Source organism: Physeter macrocephalus, unplaced genomic scaffold (assembly GCF_002837175.3).
Source record: "Physeter macrocephalus isolate SW-GA unplaced genomic scaffold, ASM283717v5 random_209, whole genome shotgun sequence".
Taxonomy (NCBI): domain Eukaryota; kingdom Metazoa; phylum Chordata; class Mammalia; order Artiodactyla; family Physeteridae; genus Physeter; species Physeter macrocephalus.
Window position 1 is genome coordinate 54,953 of NW_021145495.1, and position 10,790 is coordinate 65,742.

Here is a 10,790-nt window from a genome sequence, read left to right on the forward strand (position 1 = left end):
GGCCCAGCCGCTCCGCGGCACGTGGGATCTTCCCGGACCGGGGCATGAACCCGTGTCCCCTGGATCGGCAGGCGGACTCTCAACCACTGCGCCACCAGGGAAGCCTTTCTTTCTTAAATTTTTGTCGAACAAGATGTAGGAGGGTGAAGTGAAGAAATCAGGCAATGAATGGGTCTCAACAGGTTTTGATGAATGAATCACACTTCTACTTCATAGCCCCAAATTTTCATGACTGTTGCGGGTGGCAAGAGGTTGGAGAACTTGGGGGCTTCAGGGTTGGGAGTGAGAAAGTGAGAGAAGCTAAGGGCACGTTGCAGATGAAACGATCATGCTACAAAATTCTCAAAGGCAGACTACGGGTTTCCCTTCAACAGCACATAACATCAAACCTGACACACGGTGGGTGTTCATAAATGCGGTGAACCGAGCCTGCGATGTAGGTACAGCCCGGTTAGGTCTGGCAAGTGAACGGGGCAGCTGAAGGCTTCGATACACATCCATCTGCCAGACAGTTTGGATCCCCTAACAGAGCCATAGCCCAGTGGCGGAGACACCTCGCCACCCCAGACAGGACCTCTTAGGTTCCTTCTACACAGGGGTGAAGAGCACGAGTGATGGAGTCAAGCTTCAGTTCAAGTCCTGGAGCCACCACTTCCTAGGGTGACTCTGGGCTGTGTCACTAAACCCATCCCCTCCTGTGTAAAATAGAGAGATTAGCACCACCCATCACCCAGGGCTGCTGGGTAAAGGATGCGCCGAAGACTCTCAGCGAAGGGCCTGGCTCAGAGCAAAAAGCTCTCGATGAATAAACGCTCGCGGCGGGGAAGTCCCTAGGAAGTGGCGTCCTCGAGTAAACGTTCAAACACTATTTATTCACGTCTTGCTTTTGCTTCCAGTTTCCCTGAACCCCATTCCTCAGTGCCCCGCATTTGGAGAGAATGCTGAGTAGGACAACAGCTCTAGTCTGAATATTTTTGTCCCTCTCCCAAATGCCTATGTTGAAATCCGAATCCCCACTGTGATGGTACTTGGAGGTGGGACCTTTGGGAGGTGAGGCCGTGAGGGCAGAGCCCTCATGATTGGAATTAGTGCCCTTTTAAAAGAGAATCCCAGAGCGCCCTTGCCCCTTTCATCGTGTGAGGACACAGCAAGAAGTCGGGAATCTGCAACCCGGAAGAGGGCTTCCACCAGCACCCAACCATGCTGGCCCCCTGATCTCGGACTTCCAGCCTCCAGAACTGTGAGAGATAAATTTCCTTGTTTATAAGCCACCCAGTCTGTTGTAATTTTGTATAGCAGCCCAAACAGGCTAAGACAACAACTTTCACCAGTGCCCTAGAAAAAGGAGCCGCTCACAGCTGATGTCCTATGTCCTGTCAACAGCCATAACCTTGTATTCTCTGGAGACTGGCTTCCAAAGCCACAAGAATGGAGGGTGGGGACAACCGCCACCAACCAAAAAAAATCAACAACGAGTTAAAGCCCCTAACCAGGCAAATCATGAACTCTTAAAAAAAAAAAAAAAAAAAAAAGCCCTACAACACAAAACATCTTAAAGCCCAAATGCCGTTCCTTCCATTTCAAAGCCTCTTTCAGGAAAGGGAAGAAGGAGTTCAGTGGTGGAGAGGGGGAGGGGACAGGACTAGGACAGCTGACAAAGACACCAGAGTTCCTTTTAAAAAACCAGGCTGCAAATGCTAGAGGTTTGGAAATTGGTGTCATTAATCACCACAGTCTTTGGAGCAGCTCGGAGAGCAATTTGATGACTAGGAGAGCAGCCGGGGTTAGGGAGGCCACCCACACCCTCCCCCACGCCCTCCCCCATGCCTGGGATGCTCCTGACAGAGCCACCTGAAGGGGACACACACGGAGCTATGAATAGAAGGCAAGAGGCTTGTAAACCAACTCCTGTTAAGATCCCAAGTTAGTGTTTCCAGCAGGGCTCAAGTTACACATCTTCATAAGGATGACAGTACAACGGAAGGATTTAAGCTATTCAATGATTCAGGATCACAGCTCAAAGTGACAGCCTGCCCTGAGCCTCCCTGGAGCCACAAACCCTGCATGAACCCTCCCAAAGGGGAGGTCCATTTTTGAATGGCAGCAAAAGAACGCTGGCCCAGACCACATGGACTCGCCTACCAGACCTGGAAGGTTTAGCTGGAGAACTTAGCACCTGAAATACTGAACGATTATGTACCTCACCTTCCCAGCTGGATAGTAAACTCCAGAGTAAACACCAAATCTGACCATTTTTGGATCAGTCAAAAAGCATTAGGCGGGGGTAGGAGAAGTATGGAGAAGCAACGGCCTGCCATTGGGGTCAGCTCCCAGGAGTCTCCAGGGGTGGACTTCCCAGGCGCAGCTCCACCTCACCTACCTCTGGAGGCTTCGGTGACTACAACTAACCATCAAGAGGAGAAATAACGTAACTCCAACCACAAAACTCCATATCAACGTAACTGAGAGGAAGCGTTTGCTAAAAAGGGAGTGGCCTTGGAGAGCCAGCTGATTCTAGGACCAGGGCAGGAAATACACAAGGTAAGCCTGGAGCATCTTGTAGTGCCAAAAAGTAAGGAAGTGCTAACAAAAATGAAAATGAAAAGACCCCAAGATGAGGAGGGTAGGTCAAAGGGAGCTGAAAAAGCTCCCAATGACCGAAGCTGGAACGATTTGAACAATAAAATGAAGTAGTACTGGATTCTAAACCGAAGTGTAAAATAAATGCCCACGAGTTCATAGTGATATATATAATTGAATAAATAAATGGGGGAGGATAGACAAATCTTTTGTGTACAAGAACTCCAAGTAATTCACGTAGATACACTGCCCTGGAGGAGAGGAGCATAACTTCCCCCCGCCTCAAGTGTGGGCTACACAGAGGGACTGCCTTCCAAGGAGGACAGCACAAAAAGGGGGAGGGGAGACAGTGGAGAAGCCTGACAAACATCGCCTCAGGACTCCCCTGGTGGTCCAGTGCTTAAGAATCCATCTGCCAGGGCTTCCCTGCTGGTGCAGTGGTTGAGAGTCCGCCTGCCGATGCAGGGGACACGGGTTCGAGCCCTGGTCCGGGAAGATCCCATATACTGCGCGGCAACTAAGCACGCGTGCCACAACTACTGAAGCCCGTGCGCCTAGAGCCCGTGCTCCATAACAAGGGAAGCCACCGCATTGAGAAGCCCACGCGCCGCAATGAAGACCCAGCGCAGTCAAAAAGGAAAAAAAAAAATCGCCTCAGCCGGGTGACCAAAGCTGACGCTGACAGTGCGCTGATGGTATACACCCTTGATATGACGTGGTGAGAATGGCACTTTACCTCTGAGGTCTTCCTCCCGCAAACCCATAGCCCCAGTGTAACCATGAGAAAAACATTAGACAAATCCCAATTGAGAAACACACTATAAAATATCTGACCAATATTCCTCAACACTCTCAAGGTCATCAACATCAAGGAGAGCCTAAGAAACCGTCACAGCCAAGAGGAGCCTAAGGAGACATGACTAAAGGTAAGACTAACTAAAGGTAACGTGGTGTCCTGGATGGGATCCTGGAACGGAAAAAGGACGCTAGATAAAAACTAAGGAAATGTGAATAAAGTATGGACTTTAGTTAATAATAATGTATCATAACTGGTTCATTAATTGCAACAAATGTACAATATAATGTAAGAGGTTAATCACAGTGAAAACCAGGTGTGGAGGTTTGGGAGAAAACTCTACTACCTTTGCAATTTTTCTGCTGGCACCCCTTTCTTAGGCCCACCCTTATTCAAGAATGAGCCTTGTGCAGATATGCAAAGGAGCACCCAGGGACCAGAGCTGAGTTCACTTCCATAGACCCTTGCCCAGCCCTGACCTGGGGTCGCTGCTGCCTCACCACACACACAGCTGTGGGGGCACACTGACCAGGTACACGTATGCTGGAAGGTGGTCAGCAGACCATGGATGGCCAAAGCCATGCTGCCTTTCCTGATGAAACTGTGCCGGACAGAGAGCTCTACCCTCTGGAAATTTAGTTTGTGACCTGTCTCCACCCCCTATATCATCTGTACTGTAGCGTTCATCCTGTTTACCTGTCCACTCTCTTAAGTATGAGCAACTCTGCGGAGGACGGACGAAGAAATGGCTCAGGCTTTGGGATCGGAGGGACGTGAGCGTGAATCTCAGGTTCACCACACCTGCGCTGTGTATGTTAGAGGAAACGGGCAGGCGTTTGCTTCAAGGGGAGGTTTGAATGTCTGCCCTTTCCATGGACAACCACAGCCTACTATGCTGGGTGTCACGGTGGGACTGGACACAGAGATAAAACAGGACACGATCGGTGCCCCCACAGGGCTCACACACTAGACAAGGAGGCAGACAAGGAGCAATGAGAGGAAAGCACAGGGAAAAGCCCTCAGCCTCCTTCAAGGGAGGGGAGGCTTCACAGAGGAAGTGATGTCCCAACTGCGCTTTGAGAGAAAAGCTGGGAGATGCTGCTCCCAGGCAGGAGGTGGAGAGGGGCCTTCCACGCAAAGGGAAGAGCACACAGTTAGCCCAGAGACAGGGTGAGGAGGGGTCCGAGCACAGACTTTCTCCCCCTGCTCTGCCACTCACTATGGAGTCCCCACCATAACCTGGGGACTGAACGCAGTACCTTCCTCCTGGGGCTGTTGTGAGGATCAAAGGAGAGTGCCTGGCATATCGGAAGCAAAACTCAAAAAGTTTAGCTTTTATTTGGATTAGTGTTCCTATATACAAGAGATGGGGATGTTTACTCTGAAAACTAATCTTTTATAGAACCAAGCTATTAATGCAGAGAACTCCTTAAGAAATATTCCAATTCTCCCCTGCCAAGGCTCTTGAAAGCACTATTACCTGGGTTGGGGGACATCCTAGTTTACAAAATTCTACCTGAATCGGTGTTTCTCAAATGGCCCCAACAAAAGTATCCCGACTCAAGTTGGGGGAGAGAAAATGCAAACTTCCAGGAATCTGGGAATCGAACCCAAAGCAGCCTGCTGCAATCAAAATATTGTCCTCAAGTTTCCTGTTTTAGCTTAAATACATGCAAACCTTGCATCCCAATCTATAATAGATACAGGATTGTTTTGGTATAAAAATGTTGAAAACTGAGTAAGACTGAAGTGCCTAGAAGATGCAAAGATCTGTCGCTCTGAGTATCCACTGGGTCTGAGAACCCCAGTGGGAGGAGCACAGTCACGGTCTTAGCGTTCTCTTCAGTAAAATGGGAATAGAACCCACAACAATTCTGTTTACCATCTAGGGAACAAGACAGTACGGGAACCATCCATCAAAGCACCGAGCATCACAGCGAAAACTGGGAGAAATGTTGAATCAGAATCCTAGGGATGAATTATGATGCACCTTCAAAACTCCATGGACCTTGTGATTATCTATCCTGTGCCAGGGAATGGACTAGCTTTACCCTTTGTTTCTAATTCAGCAAGATATTTCGTATCTCCATTTCACTGGAAGAAAGAGAGGCTCAGAGAGGTCACGTAACAAGCCCAAGGCCACGCAACTGGTAAATGAGGAAGTCCAGATGACAACTCAGGCCTGGTTGACTCTAAGGCTCTCGGTGCCTTCCACCCCACCACACCGCCTCTCTGTTTACCAGGCAAGGGTTAGAAGAAGAAGGGTCTTTCTAAGAAGTACTTGGTTGGTGGGGCTGACTTTAAATCTCTGACCTTACTCTGTGTTTCCATGTAAATTCTAGTGAAAGGAGCACCTGGTAGACAGCCACATTCTTCCCACTAGAAGCAGTAGGCAGCACCAGAGGAGAATCGTGGGGGCTAAGCAGAGGCCAGCTCCACCAGTTCCCTGTGCCCTGCACCCTGCCCAGAGGGACCCCTGAGTCCACTCACTTTGACTTTCATTTTCTAGCCACCTTGACTTTCAGTTTCCCAAGAAACTAATGGCATGCAGATGTGAGCAAACTCTCAGGCCCTGAAGAGTACTGACTTGGGACTCATAACTGCCATGGTCCCCAGAGGCAGAGGAGAAAGAAGACAGGAGGGTGGGGTAGGGCTGGGGAAGAATACTGGAAGCAGAGGAGGAGTGCCACTGATGAGGATGCTAAAGAGTCTGTACCTGGGCCACTGCTTGCTCACCCGCATGTCCATTCCTTCCACAAACAGACCAAAGGAGGACCTGCTATTAGGGAAGATGAGGCACATCTAATCCCAAGACCCAGCTCTACCATTTTCTAACTGTGTGATCTAAGACAAACTACTTAAATTCCTTCAGCAGCATCTCTAAAGTGGAGATACAATTCCCACAATCTCCCAGGAACACATGTGAAAAGAACTTGGCAACTTTAGACTGATTTATAAAAATTAGTTGTTACCACCCTTCTACAGTGTAAAGGCAGAAAAAGACCCACTGGTTGTAAGAGGCAAGCAGGAGAGGAAGGGCATCAGAGGGGAGGGGCTTCTGTCCCACACACAGCCCTCCCTCTCTGCCAAGCAGTGTCAGATCTCTGCTTGGACTCTATAATCTGTGGATGCCAGAAGTGGCCACCTAACCACCCAGGGCACTGGTGCCTTCCTGTCTCTCTGAAAGGGAGAGCTTCTCCTTCAAAAGCCTGCTTTAGAATTAGAGCTGGGAGATCAAGTCCAGACAAAGAAGGTCCCCTCGGAAGGCTGGCCAGCCTCATCCTGGGACTCCCAAAGAGTTCCAGAAACTACAGCCCACTACTGAGGAGGTAAGTTTGGTCAGAGACCAGTGGCCGGTGAGTAGGGGCACAGACTGACCAGATTAGAGAAACTAGGTTGGCCATAGAAGTCTCCAACAACCCTCCAAAGAAGTCCACAAAGAGAGAGCTTGTGATTCTACTGCTGACTCTAACAAGAAACGTTTTTTGTTGTTCCATAAAAAATGAAAGGAGTGCATCCCAGGTCTAGCTCAAAAGTTTGTAGGAGTCAGACACTGGTGATTGTCCAGAAGAGGTCAAAAAGCTCTCAAGACGAAACAACTTTAACACTTATAAGTAGCATCCAAGGGCAGTAAAGATGGCCCAGAACACTGAAGAGCTACAGAAATTCCCATAGATTGCATGGCCTTCCCTCCCTTCCTCCACTGTAGATAGCAAGGGTCAGTCATGGCCTCAGAGTCAGGCTGCTCTCATTAAGGTGCAGTCTCTGGCCTGTACTTTGGCCACATAACCAAGAACCTCCCAGCTTGGTCTGAGACAGCAGCCATTTCACACACCTAAGTCCCAAGCAAGGGACAAGGATCAGATGTCAGTACAGGCTGTCTCTCGGAAAAGGTGGGGGGAATCAGCACTTTGTGGCATGTGTGGGAATTCCTTGGGCTACAAAAATTAGCACATTAAGGACCCAGAGGTGCCACTGTGATACCAAGTTAATCCTCTGCAATCTACAACTTACTTGATCAAGCCCAGAAGGGAATGGAGATAGACCCTAGGACTAAAAGTGGTGTGACCTGTTGATCAGGGAGGTGAGCGTGTGTGTTTAGGGTGGGAAAGAGATAGCCCAGGACTCTTCAGTTCCAGACTCCTTATTTTTGGTCTTTTCCTTCTTCTCTAAGGACCAACAGACAGCAGTCCCAAGAGGAGCAGTCCCTCTGAGGCAGCCTGGAACCACTCACGGACTCTGGGAGGACAGGGCTGAGACTCCAGCAAGGGGGGGAGGAGGAGGGGAGAGAGATGATAATGAATGGGCAGATCCACCCTGATCTGTGTGATCTGTAGCTAGGATTGAGCAAACCTCAGCTAAATCGTTCAGAGGCAGGAAGAGCCAGAGATACACTCAGAGAACGACACAACACAACCAGAGGACAGGGCTGGGGGCTCAGGGGGCAAGGCACGGAGAAGACATCTCATTCCTAAAGAGTGACCCAGACTTTAAACTCTGCTGAGATCCTGGGTGGCTCTCTGGCTTGAGGAAAGAGAGGAAGTTAAGGAGTTGTGGGAGCGGTCTCAGCCAGGACACCCCCACCCCCACCCCGCCCCAGCCCCAGGAAATCGAGATAAAATTCCTCTAGGGCTGGAGCGACAACTGTTTTTGTGGGACGGGACGGGGCGGTGGGGGCGGGGGCGGGCTGGGGACAAGAGAGGCGACAGACAACACTCCTGGCTACCTCTAAAAGAGAAGGGGGACAGGCTCCTTCACGCCTGACAAAGATTCCTCTAATTCTGGGAGCAGAGGGAGAGGAACTTAGGGTCTCTCCCTCCCACAACCGGACCGGGACAGGCCAGAGGAGAGCCATAGGGGTTTCCCAAGGCTCACGAAGGGCAGGGAAGGGAAGGAAAGAACAGATCTCCCCCGCTTTGGCTCGACGCCTGGGGAGCCCCTTAAGAGGGGGCTACGGGTCGGGGGAGGGGTCAGTATCCCCCTAAGCCAGGGTTGGGCGGGAGGAAGGGCCGCCCCGGAGAGGCTTCAACACGAACGAGACACTGCGTCCCAGGACAGGCACACTCACGGCGGCTCCGGGGCGGCGGCGTTACTTGGGGCCGGGGCTCGGACAGGCTCCGCTCCTCTCCCCCCGGCGGTGTCCCAGGCTCCGGCCTCCACTTCCGCCTTTCAGCCGCTCCGGATCCGGATCTCCACCTCCGACCCGCCCCTCAATACTCCCAGGCGACTGACAGGGCGGGGAGACCAATGGGAGGTACTCTTGGCCGACTCACAGGCGGTCCCGGCGTGGGGTGCGGGAGAGGCGGGAGAGCGCGCGCGAAGGACGGCGGGACTTGTAGTTCGCAGCGTTGGGAGGAGCCGGTGGCCGCCTGGGATTTAGATTTAGGGTGGAGCCGGCGGCCGGCTAGGCGGAGCCCGGCCGGGAACTCTTTAAGGCCCTGCCTGCTGACCGCGTCATCACGAATTCCAGGCACCCCGAGGGGAGGCGTTTGGCGGAGCGTTGCAAGAGTGCAGAAGGCTGTGTGTGCAGAATTGGGAAAGGAAAAACATGGTGTGAATGAATATGCACGTAAGGCCGCGTGGACCAGCCCTAAGCACTCGCGAAAGCGGAGAAGCCCCTGTCCAAGCATTCGGGCCAAGTCAGTTCTGGGAGCCCGACTGTTGGGGACATTCTGAGATGAGAAAGATGATGGAAGCGCTATAGAAAGGGCTCTCTGGAGGCTACTGGGTGGGATCACAGGGAGAGCTCTTGCTACTGCCCAGCCGTAAACCGGGACCCTCCGCCTTTGGCTCAACCCCAGCCTCCGACCCTGCCCCTGCCTCTCTCCATCCACAACCAGAACCGGCCCTTGTCTCTGATGCCAAATACTGAGCCAGACCACTTCTGCCTTGTCGCTCCCCATACATCCATGAATGCAGATTGGAACCACTTCTGTTTGTCCCCACTTTGCCCTTCCTATGGATCAGGATTATTTCTATTTTTTCTGCTCCCCTCAGTATGGATTAGGACCACTTCTGCTTCGGCCCGCCCCCGACCCCCCAACACAGACCAGCATGTCCTCTGCTTCTGCATCCCACCCCCAGGGACACTACTCGGAACCTGTATGGAATCAAAGCTCACCCTATAGACAGCTGTGGGCCTCGTTGCTATGACACCAGCCAACACCCATCATACCCTGGAGCCTGAGCTGGAGAATCGACCTGGCAACCTGTCTGGGACAACCTGCCACAAAGCTGCCCACATCTGGTCACCAGGGTGCCTCTTTCTAACATCCATAACACCCGCCCCTGCAGTGATCATCAGAGAAGTGAAAGCCAAGAAAGAAGAGAGACCTTAGGAGAGCAAAGGGGATGGGGCAGAGCAGGATTCCTAGCAGGTTCTTGGCTGGTGACACGGGCTTCCTCCAGACCCTGCTGTACCTAGCTTGCAACAGGTAGAGGATCGGTTAATGCAGGATTGGTGGGGAGTCCCATGGGCCACCTTTCCAGAACTGGAGGTGGACCTGAGTCAGGGCCCTTCCCACATACCGTGTCTGAATCTGTGGCTTTGACCAGGTTGGGGGGAGGTGGGTGTAATGGGCCCATAGTGACTCATTAAGATTTCTGCCTCATCTCTGGGGCCTCTGGTGGCGTGAACATGGTGCCAAGTGGATTGGTTGGCACCTTTGCCCTCCTAGAGACAGCAACAGGGCCCTGGGGTACTGTGGGGGAGTGACTATCCTGTAGGTTCCTCCAAAGCCCTGGGGCTATCAGACCAACCTCCAGAAACAGCCAGAGCCAAAAACTACAAAAATAAAGAGTTTATTTCCTATCCAAAAGTGAGCCCAGGGTGTTGGGTGGCAAAGGAGAGCTGGAGACCGGGGTGAATTTTCAAGAAGTCAGGGCCCTGAGTGAGACCATATTGGAAGGGGGAGAACAGGCGTGGCTGAGGTCTGGGGGTGGGGGAGGGGTAGGAGTGCTGCTGGGACTGTTTCAAGTTGCTGGCAGCAGAAGAGACCACTTTCAGTGTTGGCCTGCAGAGAGACAGAAACAAAGATGTTGACAGGCCCAGGCCCAGGGGTAGAAGTAGACATTACTGGGCCCAAAAGGCACCCACTGGGGTAAAGGAACCTGGGAGCACACTCTAAGGCAGGGATTGCAAACTGAGATACCCATAGAGACCAGATAAAGAATTCAAATGAGGGAAGCTAGCTGGGTGTCAGGAGATGATCAAGGAATGTGGGGACTGCAAAGAAGTGGAGAGTGCAGGTCTCATCCAAAGAGGACAGTGGCCACCCAACACCAGCTGATTATTGCCAGGCGCGGCACTGGCCGAGGGTCGCCAGATCTCCCGAATTTGTTTAGAGAAGCTGGAATATCTGGATTTCTATGTGAACTCTCCTGATTTTCAATGTGACAACTCATTCATATTTTG

At 51.7% G+C, this 10,790-nt stretch overlaps 1 protein-coding gene across 1 annotated transcript in view; it reads right to left on the reverse strand.

Annotated features, from left to right (window-relative positions):
• The window catches only part of RAB5C (RAB5C, member RAS oncogene family), a 22,634-nt gene extending 14,047 nt beyond the window's left edge, over positions 1 to 8,587 (reverse strand). The window contains exon 1 of the mRNA XM_007129050.4: positions 8,445 to 8,587. The gene's annotated coding sequence lies outside the window, so the exon portion shown is untranslated. The remainder of the gene's footprint in view (positions 1 to 8,444) is intronic.
• Between the last annotated feature and the right edge of the window lie 2,203 nt (positions 8,588 to 10,790).